Source organism: Pararge aegeria, chromosome 14, assembly GCF_905163445.1.
Source record: "Pararge aegeria chromosome 14, ilParAegt1.1, whole genome shotgun sequence".
NCBI classification, from domain to species: domain Eukaryota; kingdom Metazoa; phylum Arthropoda; class Insecta; order Lepidoptera; family Nymphalidae; genus Pararge; species Pararge aegeria.
Window position 1 is genome coordinate 14100211 of NC_053193.1, and position 23438 is coordinate 14123648.

Genomic DNA, 23438 nt, shown 5'->3' on the forward strand with positions numbered 1-23438 from the left:
GCCAAGATATCGCGACATTGCTTCGACTATTTGGGACAATTTGAATAATATAATTTTAATGAGTAGCCAAAGGTCTAGGCCGATCGTGGTGTGTATAACAATGTAGCCATCAATGCTAGACTCGTGTCTAAGATTTGGAAAAAAATCTATGTATAAACTACCGAGCTTTGTGACAGAGCTCGTAAGGGGAATGAAAGAATGAGTACACTTTTATTGCATACGAAAGAAAAAAGTAGTTACAGTCTTATAAAACATAGACAAAGAGGATACAATATGGGTACAATTACAGAGGTGTCCTCTTATTCTATGTTTATATTTCTGCCGCTAAGCAGCATACAGCTGATTTTCGGTCTGAAGGGCGTGGGTGTAGTTACAGGCATATGAGGCTTAACACCTATACCTTAGGTTTTGGCTAGCCCACATAGGGCTTTGTAGGACTTTTTCTTTGCATGCCTTGCGTTGCGCCCTAAAGGTTTTTCACTTACAATCAGGTAGACCATTTGCTTGGTCCATTTATTATTGCTGTAGAGAAAAAGAGGAAAGATGTTTGTAAACTTAAAATGGGGATTCCTCATCATCATCAACACCCTATTACATTCGTATGACACTCGCGGGAAGAAGAGGGGTGGTGACTGTATTCTGATCTGCCGTCAACACAAGGCAAATATGCGGGCAGATATGGGGATTATATCAAGTCATTAAAGAATAGATTTACAAGAGGCGGCCAATGACAAGCTATCTCATTCCCTCCCGTATATTGTGTGAAAGGGATAGCACGATATCTGTGGCCTTTTATAAATCTATTCTTTAATAGCGTGGTTTATACCTATTTACATTTTTCTGTTTAAACTGTTGCATTTATAGTAACTTAAAATGTTCATAGTTTTAGTAATGTTGCTGAATTCTTCAAGGTTTATTAATTTATATTACCTAACTTAGCCCGCAATTTAATTTCTTTATTCTTGCTTTATGGATTGCAGAATTTTTAACAACACCAACAAATTACCAATTTGCTTTTTGTAATGTGTAGATACGTATGTTTGCTAAATTTTTAAACGCATTTTAAAACTAACTTCAGCATGTAGGTACAACTGAAGAAGAACGGCATAGTCTGTGGTAATGACCAATTTAGTCCTTCCTTTTGTTGCTGACAATTGTAGACAATTTGTAGTTTAAAAAAAATATTTAACATACAAGAATCGCATCTGTATGACAACTGAAAAGCAATAAATAAATATTTTCTAAAACATTTTTAAGTCGGTGCCAAGTGAAATGTAGAAAGTTACTTTCATATACTTCATATTCCTTTTTATGTAGTAGCACGGAAAATACAAGTAATTTTCAAGTTTTACAAGGCACGGATTAAAAAATAAAGCTCCTTATTTGTGAGTCGGTTATTAATAGTTATGCTCCTTGACGATTAAAAGATGATTTCTGCGGATTTAAGCCGGTACTTATCATAGTCTGGGTTTAATTTACGTGATCGCTAGGCGTACCAACCAAGGCTGTACGTAGCTAGATTAGTCACGTTCAAATCGTCACCACCACGATAAATGATACGACATTCATTAGATGCTTGGCAGTTAGATTGACGGCAGCAAACACGCGAATCCATTTTGAATACCTTGAAAGCAAGGTTTTTAATATTAAAAAATATCAACTTCCTACCGAATATTTGATAATAACTGATGTCCGTATTATTCCTTCAAACATTAAAGCAAATATTGATTTTGATAGTTATTTGAATATCATATCATCTGTTCGTGCCATTCGTTCAGTTTAGTTAATGATACATAATCAATCTGTAGTTTAATTGCTCTGTAATTACATCATGGATTTCTAGTTTTTTATGGCTTTTTAAGGGTACAACTTGATTATTTTAGGTTTTGCATCCTTCTTTTAGTAATTTAGTGGTTTGTTACGATAACTAACTAAATTCTACATTATTATATTCTCTTTGAAATGTTTTACATTAATCATTACCAAACCTACCAGTGCTGGCGAATTAGTTCCTCTCAGAATAAGAAGGGTTTAGGCCGGCCTAAACCCTTCTTATTCTTAGCAAGAGGTTTCTGAGGTCTAACAACTTAGCCGGCTAAGTTGCTAGACCTCAGAAACCTCTTGCTCTTAGAGGGCTTGCAGCTTTCTCACGATATTTTCTCGTAACATTTAATTCTTAAATTAGAAACGTTCATAACTCCGGAATACTGTGCCGGGATCGAACTCGATTTCGACAGAGAGGCTGAAGGCTCACCGCATAAGATTTTACTTAACAATTTTATATTAAATTACGAATATTATATACTTTAGCGAATCTAGGTTCCATGAATCCTAAAACTCTGTATCTTTATTAACATTAGATTCGATGATTAATTGATTGTTTGTTTGTTCAATACTAACATTCATTCTAGCTACGGTGTGTTAATCAAACAATAACAGGAACCATTTAGGCCTTCGCCCACAATTTCCGAATTTACACTTCACTGACCTTGGCCTCTATCTTTATATGCTTAATTATGCCTTAACGGATTTTCCAATTTTAATGCTGAATGAAATGTTTAAGGTGACAGAAGACTATTGTATATGAAGGTTGCCTAAAAGACTGTGGTATAATTTAAAAGTCTACTAAGCAATTAAATTGTGAATGCAAAGGTGTGTTTGTTTGTTGCATTAACTAAGCTACCACTAGAGCTACCGACGTGGCAATAGGCGGGGCAACCGAGGGTTGTTGGGGTCATAAGGTGCTGGAATGGCGGCCCCTAATGAGGTGGACAGACGACATCCAATGACTCGCTGGGAGTCGCTGGAACAAGCGGCCCAGGACCGTGGATTGTGGAACTTCCCACAAAATACCTATGTCCAGCCGTGGACGTGAATCGGTTAAATATGATGAAGCAAACAATCGACTTGATTTTTTGCACACCTAGAGTTAGTTGAAATGTCGGAGAAGTAAAAAAGGCTTATTTTTAAAAAAACACGGCCAAAAGCTACTTAATAAAATATTTATTCACCAAAGAGTATCGTGTATTCCAGTGTTTATTTTTCCTTACGAATAAACTTTAAAGCTATTTATTTAAACCGTTGGTTCTTTCGGTATAGTTTCAGGTATGGTAAACGACCAGTTAAATAGAATAATTTTGGAGAGTGAGAAAAGAGGCTCTTGCCAAGTTGTGGAACCCTTCTTTTCAGTTAGTTTTCATACATTTGCTAATCAAGGGTTACAATATGTCGTCTCGTTAGAAAATTTACGCTTAATTAAAAACTGCGCCAAAAAAAATTAAGCGTTTTGTATAATGGCGATAAGTTATCAACTTTTGGAAATATTACTAAAACGAGCAGCAGGTAAGAAATAAATAAGAAAATGTGCTTGTCAGAGTATGGGATTCTTGTATGCGAGATGTTAAACGACTATAATGCTTGATGGTACGCAATGATGAGGACTAAGGTTGGCCTTGAATTGCCTGGTTTTTAGATAAGTAAGCAGGCTTATATTTGAACAAAGCAAAGAACACCATATCTGGCTATCAATAGATTTGAAATTGGTTTAACATTCGCATATATTTCGATTACAGATCTGACGATACATTCTCAATAATCGATGAATTAACGTTTAGTATCGTTTTAAACTCATCTCTGTCAGGTGAAATCTTTGTTCCACAAACCGTGGAGACCGGTCCTACGAGAATAGCTTCACTTAGTGCATCTCGCTCATGTGAAACGGGGATAAGCAAGAGACAAGATCATTAATTTTTTATAGTTAGAAAGGTCGCGGGAACCGTGAGTAAATATTGAGCAAAAAAAGCTTTAGGCCTTAATACTCTTGAGAGGATGTTTGCTTTTTTTAGGATGAGCAAAAAACGAGCATGCAGATACAGAGCTTAAGATATTTTAAATAGGTAAGTCAATATGAAGTCACTGTTTTGTTTCACTACTTTTTCATATTAAAACAAATAAAGTATATCTATCTATATATATAAAAGAGAAAGTATGTGGGTATGTTCCGTATAGGCTCCGAAACGGCTGGACCGATTTCAATGAAACTTTCAGGGAATCTCCGGATTGACCTCCGGTTTGGTGACGATCTCAAATACAGCTTTTATTACTATGATGATATTCTATTGTTGGGTGTACATGGGTGTAGATAATGATCTGCACCCGCTCGAGAAGAGAATGAATACGGCGAGAAATAAATGATTTAATATATTATGAGACTTAAATTGAAAATTTAATGATTATTGTTTAAATAAAATAAAGCATAATCTAGCCCGGCGATGCGGGCTGGGTACGCTAGTAATTAATATTAGTTAAGGAAAATCTGGAATGAATTTTCGTAGGAATTTTGTACAACCTTTGACGGTAAACCACTCCATAAACAAGTGTCGAGTTTGGTATTTAGAACGCATTTAAACTCTCGCATTGATAGTTGGAAATAATTTAAGGTTTTGTAGTGCAGCTTATCTTACTAGTGGTCGCATACTTAAGACTGTTAGCGGATTTATCTTGAATAGTATGTACCAGGTTAGAACCCCATTAATTTCCACTGTCATAGACGTTAAATCCCCTAACAAAAAAAGATTAGATTTATTCCGATGTAGTTCTATCACTTTCGCACAATACTCACACGCCCTTATATTGTCCGAAATGGTTTCTTTAATGGCGCGAGAGCGAAAAATTTAAGTACATTAATCTTCATCATCTTCATCTTATCAACCCATTACCGGCCTACCACAGAGCACGGGTCTCCTCCTAAAATAAGAAGGGGTTAAGGCCGTAGTTCACCACGCTGGCCCAGTGGGGATTGGTGGATTCCTTTGAGAACATTATGTAGAACTCTCAGGTATGCAGGTTTTCTCTCGATGTTTTCCTTCATCGTTGAAGCAAGTGTTTGTGTTACTTTAGTTATTTAAAACGCACATAACTTAGTAAAGTTAGAGGTACTGGGATTCAAACTCAGCCCCCAAAGTGAGCTATCACCACTTCATTATTTAAGTAAATTAATAATTTACTTAAATTATTATTGAACATGGGCCTTGTTTATAGTTTCTGGAAGGAATTACCTGTACGGGAGCTATGGTGATGTGCTCAACCGTAACCATAGGAATATCTTCCTCCGAGCGGATGATCGTGCTCGGGGACCGAGGTCCAACCATTCATCTTTAAAAGTTTCATACTATATGGTATTTTTTTGTGAACACTTTGTGACCGCGATGCAGGATCTTTGTAGCGCCATCTAGTTTTGTAATGTGGAGACCGCTACATTATCCGTAGTTATATATTAGTGTCGTTTATTTTAGGTGTACGCAAAAATATGATGAGAACAGTGCCTTTTCTTACCGTCCTTTATTCTTTTGAAACCACGACGTTAACTTGGCACTTTGCCCTTTATTGTTTTCCATTTGGTGGCTAATTGCCCGTTTGTAGCCCACGTGCATAAATCACAGTTTAGATGTTTGCGCTAGCCTACTACAATAAAACGCCAATTATAATACCGAGCATCTTTTTATAAAAAGTTTACACGGGTTTTCTATAAAACCGTAATAAACGCACACGAGCTAGTTTTTAATATTTATTCACCTTACTAAAGTAGCGTCTTTTCCAAGTGTAGATATCTGTTCACCATAATACATCGATAGGCAAGATATTTTTTAAAAGATTATCTGTGGCAAATGACTACCTATTTGGACGTCGTATGTCTGTGTTGTCCCAAGCCTAAATATATTTTAATCGTCTAACCAATTAACACAGCAATATAAATGGCGTCAAGTTGATAGTGGACCCAAATTAATCAATACGCAGTTATCTACTTTATAATGAGCCTTATAAAGTTTAAATTCACAATTCTTGGTATATTGGAGTAAGGTCAATAGCTTAGTCGAAACTTCCAAATAAAGTTCAAAATTTACAAAATACCAGACGGTAGATAAAACCTACGCACGTTTATTACGTTTTTAAAATAACTTTTAATCTATATATCTGTTTTATAATTATATCTGTTTAGCAATATTTAAACATCTTTAATTTGACTGCAATCTCACCTGATGGTAAGTGATGATGCAGTCTAAGATGGTAGCGGGCTAACCTGTTAGGTAGTATGGTAGTCATGCCTAATCGGTTTCTAGGCGACATCGCACCGGAACACTAAATCGCTTAGCGGCATGTCTCTGTCGGCAGGGTGGTAACTAGCCACGTCCAAAACCTTCCACCGACTCCGGCCGGTAATCAAACCCGGGACCTCCTGCTTGTATTCACAGCTCTCACCGTTGCGCTGTCGGGAGGTCGTCAAAAGTTTCTTAAAACTTAAACAAATCTTAAGTTAAATTATAAGGATTTTCAGTATTTTAACGTCTTGTAATATTATCCTGATAAGGATCCTGAAGGATATCCTGATCCTTATTTATTAATCGCTTACGAATGGCATTGGTGTAGTTGAACGTGTTAGCTTAGCGTTACTTACCAGCGCGGTGTGAAAAGGCAACAAGTGTTCTTTAAATATTCCACAGGAACCATTTACTTTTTTGAAAAGTACCTTTTCCTTGTCCGTTTCCGGGATTACCCCTTACCCCAGTGTCAAGTTTCATCAAAATCGGTGCTGTGTGCAACAATTTGAAATAAGAGTAGTATGGTATTTACAAAAATTAACAAGTTATTCAATATAATTTATAAATTATTATTCTTTTAAAATTAAAATAAGAAGTCATCAAAATCAGACATATAGAATCAAAATTGAGTTATCGAGTTGACTGTTTTTATAACATAGAACCTACTTAGTTATATTTTTTGATTCTTGACGACCTGGCACAGTGGTGGTCTTATAAGCGGAGGTCCCGGACTCGAGCCCCCCCCAGAGACAATTTTATGTTCAGCCGAGGTAGCTGCCACTTGCCAAGAGATCAGTGGCGTGCATAGAGGATATGCATAGGGTATGCAGATGATATAAAATGAAGAAAATCTCCAGTACGAATAATAAATACTTAAGGATAGGCTTTTAATAACTCTTAGAATGGAAGCAGCCAGCCTCGCTCTCATCTCCCGCAAGATAGCAAAATGATTGTAAATGTTGATGTTGGAAAAGAGCAACTACTGAGTTTCTTGCCGGCTCTTCTCGGTAGAATCTGCTTTCCGAACCGGTGGTAGAGTCACACAAACATGCATACTTGACGTTTCAAAAGTGCTTATAAAGTAGGCCTACTTGAAATAAATGAATTTGAATTTGAATTTGACTTACAAAGGTCTCAATTTCTCTTACTCTTACTCTTACGCTTACTCTTTTAAACCCATGCACGCCACTGAAAGATTAAGCATTCCGGTACAATGCCGTGAAGATACCGATTAGGGGTTAAATATTACTGCTGCACTAAGATTTAAAAAAAAAAAAATTAAAAAATAATAAATAAATAAATCCCCCATACGTTCATTACCTGTATATTTAAAAGTTATAGCATTATATAATTATACTTAATATAAGTTTTGTAATATTCATATCATGTAATTATCGCCAGCGCACTACCTACAATAGGCATTGAAGGTCAACACTGCTAACCTATCCGTTACAAAAAAATATCCGAGGTAGGTACGGGTAATCGTATAAACACGATGATGCCATCATTACATGGCTTTATCTTCTTTTAATTATGACCGTGGCTTTAAACAATATGACTTGTAAACAGGGTATTAGTATCTATATAACTAATAAACTATTAAGCTGTATATGTATACTAGTCATTGCCCGCAATAGCGTTCGGTTTTTAAGGTTTTCATAAAATCCGCGGACACCGTATGTACGTACGTAGGTATATCAATTTGATTTCGTAGGTTGCCTGGTAGAGATCGCTTTTAAGCGATAAGGCCGCCTATTTTACCTTTACTCCTTTTTTTTTCTAATGCTTGTTCTTTTATTTTTTTATTTGGGGTACAATAAAGTGTATTTCATTCATTCATTCATTCACCGTACCTTTTTTCGGATTAAAAAGTAGCATATGTGTTAAATGCATTCCAAATTTCAGTCAAATTGATTGTGTAGTTTTCTCGTGAAAGAGTAACAAACATCAATTTATTCATTTAACTATCCCATTATAATATCAGTAGGATAGAGGTAGGATAGGATACGCGTCATCTAGTTTGCAGAATATTAAATTAACTATGCACGGCAATACGGCACGGGTCTCCTTTCAGAATGAGAAGACTGTAGTCTAAGCTGGCCAAGTGCGGTTTGGTAGACTCTCAGGCACGCAGGCAGTGGCGTGCACTTCATAGATGCACAAAAGCACTGCATACCCTAAAATTGATAAATAACTCGTATAAAAGGAGGATTTTTGCCGTTTTATGCAATTTTCCTGCTGTATGCATACCCTGGTAAGATACCCAGTGCACGCCACTGCACGCAGGTTTCCTTACGTTAAAACTTTGGTAGGTTGGTAGAGATCGCTTTTAAGCGATAAGGCCGCCTATTGTACCTTTGCTTCTTTATTTTAATTGTGTATTTTTTTATGCTTTGTATTTGGTGTACTATAAAGTGTATTTGTTTTGATTTTGCGCCAATTGGCGCAGTTTGCAGCGACCCTGCTTTCTGAGTCCAAGGCCGTAGGTTCGATTCCCACTACTGGAAAATGTTAGTGTGATGATCGTGAATATTTTTCAGTGTCTGGGTGTTTATATGTATATTCTAAGTATTTATGTATATTACTCATAAAAATATTCGTCACTCATCTTAGTTCCCATAACACAAGTTAAGCTTACTTTGGGGCTAGATGGCGATGTGTGTATTGTCGTAGTATATTTATTTATTTATTTAGAACAAAGACTACCTTTTCCTTAAGGAGTTCTCGAGGGAAAATTGAAAATTGTTTACGAGCTAAGTCGCGGGCAGACAGCTTTGAAATTTGGTATGCATCTCACCTATGCTATGGAAAAGGACATGTACCTTCTATACCGATCTCCAAATAGTTAACCAACCAATTCGTATATAGATAGTTTTTACACTAAAAAGCCAAATTCTTACTTTTTAGTATTATAAAGTCGGATATAGTCCATTTCCGCGTATTAAATACTTTTTTGAAAATAATGGCTGTGTTGCAAACGATCGGCTGCGATGAATCTGAGTCCATATCAAGTAAAATACGTTTTGTAACCGGCCAACGTACCGTGAAGGAATGTCGACCTCATACTTCGGATGTGCGATAGCTAAGGCCTCGGACTATTTACATGCGCATTAGTTTCGTACAGTCTCTTAATATTTTTGTTTGGTTGCAAAGTGCAGGCAGTTAAAATATTAAGTAACGAGAGGTGTGCGGTAAGCACCTTAACGACCTCCTTGGCGCAGCGGTGACCACTGTTAATTGAAGCGGGAGGTCTCGGGTTTGTCAGGCAGGGAATTTGGGAATTTATAATTTCTGAATTTTCTCTAGTGTCGTTTGTGTGTCTAGTTACCACCCTACAGACGTGCTGCTAAGGGATTTAGCGTTCCGCGACGATGTCGCGTAGGAAGCAATTAGAAGTATGGATCTATTATAACTGCCATACCCCTAACATTGAGCTGGTTACCACCATAGTCTGCATCATCACTTACCAGACGATTTGGCGTTACTAGACGTACGGATGTTCATGGCGAACGCTTACATTTTCATTCAAACACTGTAGCATCCATCGAGGAAAATCAACTAAATACTCTGAGGAAGCTACAAACGGTGTTTGTTGCTTCTAAGAAAATGCTTCTGTTCCTGACAACCATTATTGGCTTATCATCATCAGTATAACCAAGCCATTACTGACCCACTACAGAGGCTCTTCTTATAATGACAAAAGTTTACCCTATGGTCCTCCATGCTGGACTACGCATCAAGTGCCCGTTTTCACTAACGACCTACAAGGCAATACCTATGTAAGTAACGCCAAATTAAAGAAGAGGCATACATTTACCTTAAACCAAGCAAGCTATTTTCACGAAGAAACTTTCTATGAATTTTGCCGCAAGGTGTCCTTTTTTTTGATAACATAAAATATATACGATATACTGCTACTACTACAGACACTGGACCGCTGAAAATAATTTAAATATAAATATGATAATACATATCATATTCTAAATTATTCGTATGAATTTAATGTTATAAAAAAAAAAAAAAAAATTATTTTCATCGTTCAAGTGTCTGTGTTCCTAACATCAAGTGGAATTCTTTGGCTAAGGTTATTAACTAACGGCAAAGATGTGCCGTCAAGATATAAACCACCGATTAAACCCATCCCTAAAAGATTAGCCAGCCAACATTTACCACTAGGAGAAAATGTACTAGTCACCTAGTGGATGGAATAAATAAATAATAAATATACTACGACAATACACAAATCGCCATCTAGCCCCAAAATAAGCCCCCCCAATATAGCTGTTATTATGGTTACTAAGATAACTGATGAATATTTTTATCAAAATTATACATAAATACTTATAACAAACATATAAACACTCAGATACTGAAAAACGTTCATGTTCATTACACAAACATTTCTCCAGTCGTGGGAATCGAACCCACGGCCCTCGCTGCGCACTGCGCCAATCGGCCTTCTGCGTATACCAGTGATGTTCGTGACTTCATAATGTTTATCATCAAACTGACACCCAGCGTGTTTGGTGGGTGCTTATTATTTACATGTTGATCGTGCACGCTATTTATATAACAATGTGTCATTCGGTCTATGTATTTATTTTCGGTTCTATAGAGCATAAATTACATTAAAGGTAATATAATCTATGGAACTGTCAAATATCAATGAACTGTCACTGTCACCTTGCTTTTTTCCGTGATAGTTAGATATATAGTCTATGGTACTGTCCTGCCCGTAAACTATCACGCAAAATTAATCCTGTTAACTCTTTTCAATGTTTCTGCGTGAAAGAAGGACACATTGACAAATTCACTTTAGCATTAATAAAACTAGTATTCATATGATAATTTGTATGCCAAACATTTACAAAAACAAGTAAAGTGAGAGTTTTAAAGACAACGAGAAAATCAAGTCTTTTTAAGAGAAAAAATATTTATTTTAAAAATAAATTAGCTTTACTAAGATCTATGTAAGTATTTAAGATTTGATTTATTTATAGTAAATAAACAGGAAAACTTATACAATGTACGTTAATTATAATAAAATCTCAAGGAAACATCTACCTAAGTAGGTAGGTATTTCGCTTTGTTACATATAATATACTTATGTCCTTAAACAAATAATTACTTATTACTTATTTGTCGTTATTTTGAAGTAACACTCATAAGTAGGTACTAGTAATTTAGTATATACTCATCTATATATATATATATGTATATATATATATATCGTATTTAAGTAGAAATTCTAATGCCAGGTTCACGTTCTTTAGCCTTCTCTATAGGCCCTCTTAGCGTAGGTTACCAGCAAGGGATTGCGTGCAGCAATATAAATAGAAATAGAAAATATTTAATTAAGGACGTATTTGCAATTTTTTTAAATAATAATTGACGAACTAAACAGATGAAAACAGAGAAAAACTTTGCAGGGCATATGACTTCGTATTTCCGTGGTATTTGAAACTCTCTAGAAAAGTCCTATGTCCAGCAGTGGACTTCCGTTGGATGACTCGATGATGATGATTGCGCATATCATAGTGTGTCTTCCATTTTTTTAAATCGGTCTACCTTTTCTTGAAAGTAGTGTTGACAGTTACCTATCTATTGTCAACGCAGCAGCGAATATGAGTGCCTGTGTTTAAATATTTAAACGGCGCACACGGCCCAATCCCGTTGCTCGACCGCATAGTTTATACATTGTATGTTTAGAGTAATTTACACATACAAGCGTTACACATACTTATTACCTACATATTATTTACGTACCCTTCAATTTCGGGGGGGCGAGTTTGAATCCCAGCCACCTCTAATTTTTCTAAGTTAAGTGTGTTTTAAGCAATAAAAATATCACTTGCTTCAACAGCGAAGGAAAACATCCTGAGGAAACCTATATACCTGAAAGATCTCCATAATGTTCCCAAAGGTTTGTGGATACCACCAATCCGCACTGGGCCACCGTGGTGGACCACGGCCTCGACCCCTTCTTATTGTGGGAGTGTGATATGGTTGGTGGTATGGCCTGACTTTACAAGAAAGATGGCAATGTTTTCTTCAGTATTCTTGAATGTAATTTTATTTCATTATTTAAGTTTTATGTCGTTTTATAGTGGGTAGTATATAGATAGTAATAAAAAAAAACCGACGAAAAACCACTACAATGTAAAAATGAGGGGCTGAAATCGGATGACCGATATAAACATTAAGTTGACCCACAAAGACTTGCCGACGCTGGTAAGCCAAGGTCAAAGCCATCAGACCAAACTGGAGAAATATCTGTTATTCTAAATTAAATTTAAAAAAAACCATGTGTGTTTGTGTGTTACACACAAGACCAATAGCGCTCCCCACTGCACTAGAAAGGTCGATAAGAGTATTTTATTGAAGTCTTGAAAATTGAAGTAGTAAGCACATTCTTTTTATATCTGTAGTGTTATTCGTGTAGGCGATCAAGCTAACGCACCTATCAATGAATGCGTGACGCGTATCGGCGTGTGATGACGAAAAACATGCTCTATCACCAATTCACGACTGGCTTGTTATACCTACACAACTACTCGTAAAAGTTCACGATTATTTCGTCGGCTTTAATAGTACTATTACGGCAAGGCGACTATGGAATTGAAATTGTTAGGAAAACAAGATATAATTTAATAATTTTAACTAAAGTGTTTTTACCTTCACTTAAAGGAAAATTAATGGCAGATTAGTGCAGCGGGCAGAGACCCACCCTGCTTTCTGAGTCCGACGCGGTGGGTTCGATGCCCACTGCCGAGTTCCCTGCCGGCTTCTTCTTGGTAGAAACGGCTTTCCGAAACAGGTGGTAGAGTCATAACAAGCAAACATACATGAGGTTTCAAAAGTGCTTATATAAAGTAAGCCTACCTATGTATTTAAATATATTTTTTTTTGATTTTTTTAAATCTTAAGTGTCACGTTTAATCAATAACCTATAACAGTCCACTGATGGACCAAAGACCGACCGAAGTTTATCCGAAATCACAGACGAGTGATTACAGTACGTATGGTAGTAATACGATGTAGGTAGAAGTTATACGATGGTAGTAATAGAACAGAAGACGCTGGACCATTTAAACTTAATCAAAAGTATTAGAATGTATGGAGTTATAGGAAACTGATTATGTACACTAAAGTTGGACTGAAACTTCTGGTTTCTAAACAACTTCGGTACGTTTTTTATCCGTTTCTTATATAGAAAACTCGTTGTCATCGGCATGCCAAAAGCGTTCCGCAATTAGCAACTGCTTCGGAAGTGTACAGTGAAAGTGACTTGTCAATAATTGGCGGGAAAAGTTAGGTGGGTGCGGCCATCTTGAATTTTCTTTCCGGACCTACCCTAGTTTAGCAGTAATTGAGGCCGATTCTCGCCTGATTCAATTAAATCGTTTTTCATTGTATTATCTAATAAGTATAAATTAAATGGTAGAGTCACTACAAACAGACTGACTTGACGTTTCAAAAGTGATTATAAACTGGGCCTACTTAAATATTTTTTTTTAAGTTTAAAGCAAATGTAGACTATTCGCTTTAAACTTGATAGCGGCAACTTGTACAAACATAAATGAAACTTAAATGTAACTATTTGTAACGTAACTAATAAGATTTCTTAACGTAGATTCTCGGAAAGCTTAATTTCGATGGTTGAATATTATTTACAGACGATATGATTCTATTACGTTATTTGCAAAACTGAATCGCCAAATAAATTATAAACTGAGAAATGTCAGTAACTTGACGTCTCGAAATTCCTACAACCTCACTATTGCCATCTCTAGAATAATTATTAGAATTAACGATATTGACATCTATAAATATTATTGGACTATGCTATCTTGTATAAAAGTAAAAGAAGGCTATATATTTTGACTATTTATAAATAAAGTTACGTTTTCCTTCATCGTTTAAATAAGTGATATTTACGTACATAATTTAAAAAAGGTGCTTGCCGAGGTTCTTACTCGCTGGCTCCCCGAAAGCGAAGCCGAATTGCTAATCAATAGGCTATCGCCACTTGAAGTATTTATGGGCACAATTAATATCATATCAAAACAATTGAATAACTATCGTTCAAAATGATACAGAAGTTGTTAGTGATGTAATCTTTCGCAACATAATAATATAGAAAACCTTACCAGTTTGAATTAACTATTGACTGTTGAACTTATCCAAGCATTAAATTCTATGTTGCCGTATGGGAAAAGCAAGTCACGGTTGACAACATGACACCAAATTGCCAGGTAGCAATAAGCAATAGTAAAAACATTACCTACATTTCAGAACACGCAACTATTAGGTACCATTCCAATTAATGCTTTTGCAACCTGTTATAGTCTTTTATGCAGTGAATTGCTCGTTATTGGAACTACGCCATGCCATATCATTTATAGGTATTGTCCTTTACTAGATACAGCTTTAAATAATGGCCTGGGTACGATTTTTTTTTTATTATTTGTTGAACGGCCCTGGATACATAGTCTTTAAAGTCTAATTTAAAAATACACAATTAATAAAAAAAACCTACATAAACATAACGCGGTTTTCCCAGACTGTCACACGTCCAAGTACTTTGCTTAACTTCAGTGATCGGACGAGAACGGGTGTTTTCAACGTGGTGTGGACATTGAGGCCTCGGTATAATTAAATATGTTTTAGTAATAACTACGTGAAAAATTAAAGGGCCTACATTTAATAAATGCTGTGTTATTGTGTCAACCCACTGCCGGCTCACTGTAGTGCACGGTTCTCCTCTTAGAATGAGAACAATCTAGGACGTAGTCCACCATTCGCGCTGGGAAAGTGCCGATTGGTAAATATTTATTTGCAAAATTATAAAGACAAGAAAATTGCCGAATTAAGCTACTCCAAAACTATTAAATTATAATTAAAAACAAGTAAGAGGTGTCCTGTACCTACTTTCTTTCTTCACAAATATAAAATAAACAATAACAATAAAAAATAAACTAGTTTGCTTGTTTTAGTCGATGCCTACATTAAAAAGTTTTAGAGTGGCTTAATTGTTTTCTGATATTTCATATTAAGGTAGTAAGTGTTATGACGCTTTTATATAGATACATTTTTTCATTCGCCGTAAGAAGTGCTTTTCTAAATGATTAACATATGAATCCAGCAATTTCTAAAAAATTTAAACGATTAAGTTTGGTTTTGTTGCTTGTATCGATGGGCGTTTTCGTTATCGATTTATCATTTTATTTTATATACGTAGTGGCGTGAACTTCATACATGCACAAAAGCACTGCATAGGAATTTTCACATTTTATTCCATGTACCTGCTTCATGCATACCCTGGCCAAAAACCCTGTACACGCGACTGCATATACGAAAGTGAAAAAGTCTCCAAATTAATGCAGTCGAGCATTATGTTGCGTATTTCTTTTTTAATGTTTTGTAATAAATTGTGACTGCTCAGTTGTGTAGCATGTTTAACTACGGATAATGAGGGGGCCTGGGTTCTAATCCCGGGTCGGGCCAAATATTTTTAGGTACTGTGGTTTTCTGTTAAAGAATTCAGTATCCGCCCGAGATTAGGAAATCGCCAATGTCAACCCCCGTGCTGCGAGCACGTTAAGTCGGTCCCGGTTAATATTACGAACTTTTGACAATAGTAGTTAAAACCCACCAATCCGCATTGAAGCAGTGTTGTGGGTCTAACCTCCCTCCCATGCGAGAGGAGGTTGTGCACAGGGGTGGGGCGTTAATAAGCTGCGAATAATGATGAATGTATTGCAAGTAACAATCTTATATTATATATATTGGTGATAGTGATGATGGAGAACATATTATATGTGTTCACATATTACAACCTGTATTTCAGGTAAATATGGTACTTATACTGAATTGATATCTTTCCAACTGATTCCTTTTGCGTATCGTATTGTTCTGCATCGATTCACCTGATATATAAGGATGTTGAGTGTTAAATAAACAAGCTTTTTTAACCGATTTCTAAAAAAGCGGAAGTTTTTTATGTATGTAAACTTATTTCTTCATCGTCTTCCGTTTCCGTTTTGGCCGATTTGTAGAAAGATTATGCTCTTGAATAAGTCCTATTAAAATTTCGTGAAATCTCTTTTTTATTATACAGTACAATTGTGCACAAATTATCTCGCATAGAAACAAACATAATATGCTGAGAAACTAAGTAGGTACTCAATTGTTTTTGCATAATATTCATCTTAACGCGGAAACGTTATAAGACAACGCATTTTTTTTTTCATTAAATTTACACTTTATACGGATAACAACTCTGTTCAGAAACACATTTATAAGTTGTTTGTTAGTGTTACGGCATTAAGATGTTAAAAATTATTTGCGCAGTATATTGTACGTTCTCGTACATACTACAATTCAATTTAATTATTCCTATTTTGCTTGTTATTATAGAATTGTGTTAATTTTTCTGTTAATGGCGTTGCGCACGCTTTCGCTAATCTTAGGATCGACGGAGACATAATGTGTGCGCAATGAAAGTTTCACCAAATGTTTAATTATATACGGAGGAAGCCGAAGAAAAATCTGTTTTATTAAAATAGCTAATGTTACAATACAATTCCATCAGAAGCTCTTAATTTATCAAAAGATAGCCTCAAATCTCAATCAGCCAATTCAATGTAAAAAATGTTACAGCACCTTAGAATTCCATTATTATACACTAAAATAAACAAAAGGACATTTTTTTTATAGTAGCTATATTAAAGTAATTTTAATTTAAATAATTTTACATAATTTAACTTACCAAATGATTGTATTTATTGTAGAGATGCTGTTAATAGTTTTATACGAAATAATAATATTTAACAAATACTTTTATGTTCAAACTACCTCACTTCTTGGGCTGTGTTTTACGCTTTTGGTTGTCTGGAAGAGATCGCTATGTAGCGATAAGGCCGCCAAATTATATACTTTTCGTTAAATTTTTATTTAATATTTTTCTATATGTTATGTGGTGTACAATAAAAGTGTATTCATTCAATCATTCACTTTTGTACAACGTTTATGAAGTGTACAGTTAGGTAAAATATTTTTCTCTGAATATACATTGTGTATATTCAAGAGGGTTCTACACTGGTTTTATGATGAGTTTTGCTACGCTCAGCTTAGTAGTCGTATTGTTTGTCATATTATTATTTTATTGTCACCGAAGAACAGGTGAATACAACACTGTTACTGACACTGGAATTTATTGATGAACTCAATAATTTTTTGGAAGCGACCCCGGTACATCGAGATCCGTCCACAGTTCACACAAAAGCAGCGAGGCAATTGTTTTAAATTATAGCTTATGCTTTTATGCAACCGTTGCATAACCGCGGAATTTTGATATTTTTGTCTCTCTGTGCGATGATACTCGTATTACTTACCTCATTACTCACTAGTGCAGGTGTGAACGGTATATAGAGAGGTCGCTACATTACACAACTGTGCCAAAATAAACTTACCAAATGAATTTATTTATTGTAGAGATGCTGTGAATAGTTTCTATACCAAATAATAATAATCGATCATATATAAGCTTTCGCTTGTTTGTTGGATCAAGGGTCGGATACGTTATAATATTAATGATATTTTTTTTATTTCATTAACAATTACATTCTTTAATTATCTTAATAATACATAATGTATGTCTCATAGGCAACCTTTTTATGAAAGTACCTGTGACAAGACATGACAGTGCTATGAGCGTACTAATAAATATACTATAATTTCAATATATATGTTACCAAATCTGCTTTTGTTTGTATGTACATTTGGTTAAAAATAAAAAGGTATCTTCGTTCAGACTGGTCAAAACTGCATATTTTGTGGTCGGTATAAGTTAGAGTAGAAATTAAAAATGACAGGAACCCAGATAAAAAGGAAGGTAACATAAAATGGCGGGAAAAATAGAGATTTTTATAAATTTTACTTCATAGCTCCGTTAAATTTTAACCTATTTTAATAATTCTTTTTTCTTCGAAAGTATATATATTACAATCAAGCATGTATTGTCTTATTTTAACAAAGATCTGATAAATATTGTCGGAGATAAGGACATAACTCTTCGCAAATGACAGCAAGCCGCAAGCCATATGGAACAACGATCGAATGCATGCGTACCATCTTACTAATTTTATAAATGCGATAGATGTATGGATGGATGTATCAACTTAAATAATGACAACTTACTAACTCTGTATATCACATAAAATAATAGTAGGTGCATAGCTAGCCACGATGATTATGATGTTAGCATCAGATCTATTCTGGCTTCTCGATCCTCATACGCGAACGAAGTCGCAAGGGTCCGCTAGTATAGGTGCAAAGGAGTACAGACAGAAGTGTCATGGGAAGATTGAATAAGTTATCTCTTTGATAACAGAGTACTATAAGTTCAGATAGATTGATGTTTGACTTTATAATGTCCTATGTAGTCAGAGATACTAATACGATTAAAGGTTGTAAGATATGAATATGGGGTTTCTTTAAATATAAATACTTTAAGAAAATGCATACTTATTATTTTTGGCGTTGCCTTTCATCATGTCCAGAGATGGTAGTCTCTAATTTCTATGCTACATTCAAATTGAGTAGTTACTCAATATGTTTCAGTGGTTTCATATTTTGTTACCTTCCTTCTAATATTTCGTTTACAACGGGTTCACGTTTTGAGTTATTTAACAGCGCCATTCGCTCGGGCTTATGTCATTTTGCTCTGCGAATGTCATTTAAAGTGGATATCATATAACATCACTGTATTTTTCAGTAATGTTATATGAATCACAGCTTAGAGAGACTGTCTCTCTAAGCTGCGATCTTTAGAGCGTCTATGCTATGTCAGTTAGTGTTAAAACTTATACTTATCGCAATTTTTATTTACTGTAACGACGGCCGATTGGCGCTGGGGCAGCCGCCTTGCTTTCGGATTCCAAGTCCAATTTTCCATTTTTGGAAAATTTGGAAAATGTTTGTGTGATGAACATGAATACTTTTCAGTGTCTGGGTGTTCATCTGTATATTATTTATAAAAATATTCATCAGTCGTCTTAGTAGGTACCTATATAACAAGATACGCTTACTTTGGGGCTACATGGCGATGTATGAATTTTGAGTTTAATGATTTGTCTACGCTGCACTTAACAATATAGGATTATCTTAAATTCTCTTCTCTTCTAATCTTCTAATCTTAAAATTTTAGCTCCTTTACTTTTGGTTTATTCCATTAGTCGCCTCGTATAACACCCACGGTTAGAGAAGGAGTGGTGATTCTGATCTGCCGTCATTCCACGGGACTTGATTATCATCTTTGTATAGTAGGTTAATTATTTTAACACAGCTGTTGCCTGCGTTCTTCGTCCGCCTTTGTTACGGTTTTCCTGGGATAGAAAGGAGCCTATGTTTCTCTCTAGGACACTTCCAAGTGATAGCCCAGTTAGTAAGACTTTGACTTCACTTGGGGCCGAGTTCGAAACCCAGCACCCTCCTCTAACTTTTCTAAGTGATGTGCGTTTTAAGGAATTAAAATATCACTTGTTTCAACGGTGACGGAAAACATCGTGAGGAAACTTGCATGTCTCAGAGTTCCATGCCATAACGTTCTCAAAGGCGTGCGAAGTCCAATAATCCGCACTGGGCCAGCGTGGTGGACTACGATCTTATACCCTCCTCAGTGCGGGAGGAGACTCGTGCCCTATAGTGGGCCGGTAATGGGTTAATATGATGATGTTACTCTCTTTCCTTTCAACTAACTCCACGCTATCAAGTTGCTTGGCAAGAGCGTGTAGGTAAAAAAAACCACAAACAAACATTCGCGATAGAATTAGTTAAGATGCGCTAAACAATTCTTCTCGTTGGATTAAACATGACGCAGTGTTAAACACCTGCATTGGCAACTACTTTGATCGAGAGTCACGCACAAGGACGTTCTCGTGGCCGTCGAAGACTTTCTCTAATGCCGCGCCCACTATCTGAAATGCCGTAGACCGGGTTACCCATTTATGCACATCTACTTATCATATTCGGGCTCACCCGAGTTTTTGTCGTAATTAGTCATGTTGAATAATATTGAGACTTCATTATCGTCATATTTATACACCCATCATCGGGCCTCTACAGGGCACGGGTCGCGTCTCAGAAGGAGGTTTTAGGCCGTTGTCCACCACGCTGGCCAAGTGCGGATTCACACATTTTTGAGAACGTTATGGAGAACTCTCAGGCATGCAGGTTTCCTCACGATATTTTCTTTCACAATTAAAGCAAGTGATATTTTAAATTCCTTGAACTAAAAACGTACGTAACTCCGAAAAGTTACAGAGCTCTGGGGTAGTACTAACGCCATGCTTATTTCTGCCACAATGCAATGCTGTGTTCCGTTCTGAGGGCGTTGTTGCCGTTGTTATAACATGGCACAATGGGGCTTTAAAACTACGGCTCAGGTTGATGGACACAGACGTATTCTTTGCAAGCTCTTCAAAGTACTGCTGCTATACGATGGCTTTCCTCTTACCATCAGGTGGCCATATCCTTGGTCCGCAAATTAATACCGTTAAAAAAAGCTTTTACTTGAGTCTGCCGCCCAACAAATAACATATTTAACTGACTTGGAGGTTCTCAATTCGGTTGTTTTTTTAATGTTTGTTAGCCCATAACTCTGTCATTTATAAACCGATTTGAAAAATTATTTGTTTGTTTGAGACCGTATACTTCCCATGCGGTGCATCGGTGCATCGATAATGCAGTCGTATTTATATCAAAATACCCACCCACTTAATGTCATGAACATTGGTTGTTAATCAAATATAACTTTAATTGTTTTTGAGACTATCTATTAACAAATTTTATCTAAAGTTTAATTGTTTACCCACTTTATAAATTTACTGTAACAAATTATTACACTGGTTGCGCTTCGATTAGTTGATATAGGTAGGTAAGCAATTCATGCCTGTCACAATAAAGGAGCTGATGGTGGAGTGCCAGCAGAACTCCTCTAGCCCTGGCTTCGGGGGAAAATTTCTTGCTTTTTAGTTGTAATCTTGGTTTTATGTTTTTTTTTATATTACTGTAGTTTGATTGGTATACTTCTAATTGCCTTCACCTCACATTGTTCTAAAGATGATACGATATAGCCAAACTAATGACTAGCAAGTATAAAAGCGATTAAAATAGATTGCCTTGTCATGTTTTATATAAAGATGGAGTTTCTAAAAATACTCATAGATTATATACTTTCTCTGAAGCTTGTATGCAAATAGGATTGTAATTATTTGAGCAATAAATAATATGTTGTAAACTATTTTATTAATGTTTATGCAATAATAATTGTAAGATGTGTAATCAAATTGCAACTTTATCCGCCATTTCTATTTTATTTCTAACATAAAAAAGAAAGGCTTTCTTACATGATCGGTGCTTAAACGTGGTTCGCACGAGACTCGAGAGTGTCGTATTGTATTGTGTTCTAATACCTACTCTTGAAGGAAATATTAATATTATAATTTTTTTAAATGCATATAAAAATAACGAAAACGGCAGAATTTGAACCGGCCACTCTCTTGCAATCGCGGTCTGAGCGCTTGACCACTAAGTTACACCTTCCTACCTACTAGAAACTAGGTTTGATGCCCGCGTCGAATCAATAATTGGCGCAGTTTGCAGCAACCCTGCTTTCTGAGCCCAGGGCCGTGGGTTCGATTCCCACAGCTGGAAAATGTTTGTGTGATGAGCATGAATGTTTGTCAGTGTCTGCGCGTTTATATGTATATTCTAAGTATTTATGTAGATTATTCATAAAAATATTCAACAGTCGTCCCCATAACACAAGCTACGCTTACTTTGGGGCTAGGTGGCAGTGTGTGTATTGTCGTAGTATATTTATTTATTTATAATTTATAATGCCTTATGGGTACCCTATTGTATATTAGTATTACTAACGTCGGATTCTGGTCTGAGCAGGCTAAGTCTAGACTTGCACTTTTAGGTACAAGGTCTGCTAGTTTCGACTATAGCATTAATCAAATGATCTAGATAGCAGATCGCGCGCTTAGAAAGTCTTAACGTTGGACGATTAATCAACTGAATTACACCATTCTTCGAGAAGATTAAGATTGTAGGATACCAATATTTACATACCACGAAGCAAATAGATTACGTCATTGTGATCATCTCAACCAATGATCATATAGTACTGGAATTTTGTAAGGGTTTCCTTATTCAACGGCACCTTTTCTGTCCCTTGGAATTTTATGATGTTGTCTGTCCATTTAGTTTGGTTAGGTTAAATAGCCCCACCTGGTGGTAAATAATGATGCAGTCCAAGACGGTAGCAGGCTAACCGGGTATGTTAGTTATATTAAACCATACAGGCGTCATGATTTGTCGGTCGAAGCGTTCCACCTGACAAAAAGAGAGCAACAGTTCTTAAGACTTCGAAATAAATAATATCATCGCAACGCTAACTCAATGAAAGATATTCTATATATATAATATACTAGCTATTTCCCGCGACTTCGTCTGCGTTTGATTTTTTTTTTTGATGGTAATTAAATTTAGTTGTAGTTCTAAAAAAATTAAAGTATTCAGTATCGCTAAGCCTTAAATGAGGGGTCTGCGCTGCTGTCCGCTGAGGAGTTCTGTCCTCCATCTCCAACCACAGTTTGGGCAAAATTTTTATAATCTCTATAGCACAAAAACAATTATTTAAATCGGTTATAATTTCTCTGAGTTATGGTGTAAAATCGTCAAACACTGTCATCCCCTCTCCAAAAGGAACCGAGCTTATAATCGGGATAAAAAGTATCCGTTATTACTTCTAACACTTCCAAGAATATGTGTTCAAAGTTTCATGAGAATCGGTTTAGTAGTTTTTGCGTGAAAGCGTAACAAACAAAATTACATTGACATTTATAATATTAGTAGGGAAGTAGGGATTTCATTGAATTAGGATATGAGATATTCTATGCTCTATATTAGCATTGCGATTTATAAGTACGTGGTTCTCAAACATTTATAACTAATAAGTTAAATGTTTGAATCGGATTTAGACGTTGTTAATATTATTTATTTAACTTAATTAAATTAAATTTGATTTAATTTACGTTATCGTAGTCTTTATTTTTTATCTTTACTTTAGTTTTTGTTTTAATTATTGCCATATTGTTATTCGGCCTGAAATAAAAGCATTTATTATTATTATAAAGATAACGTTAAGAACCTTAGTTACAGGATTGAAACCGCGAAAAACGGCAGTTATGATTTGTATATTTATAATTACTTATTCTAACAAGTGCCATTATAATTGATTCGTATGGCCCGACACTGGATGCCAGGCTA

At 35.7% G+C, this 23438-nt stretch overlaps 1 protein-coding gene across 2 annotated transcripts in view; it reads left to right on the forward strand.

The window, feature by feature from the left end:
* The window catches only part of LOC120629104, a 79610-nt gene that overhangs the window by 43740 nt on the left and 12432 nt on the right, over window positions 1-23438 (forward strand). The window lies entirely within an intron of this gene.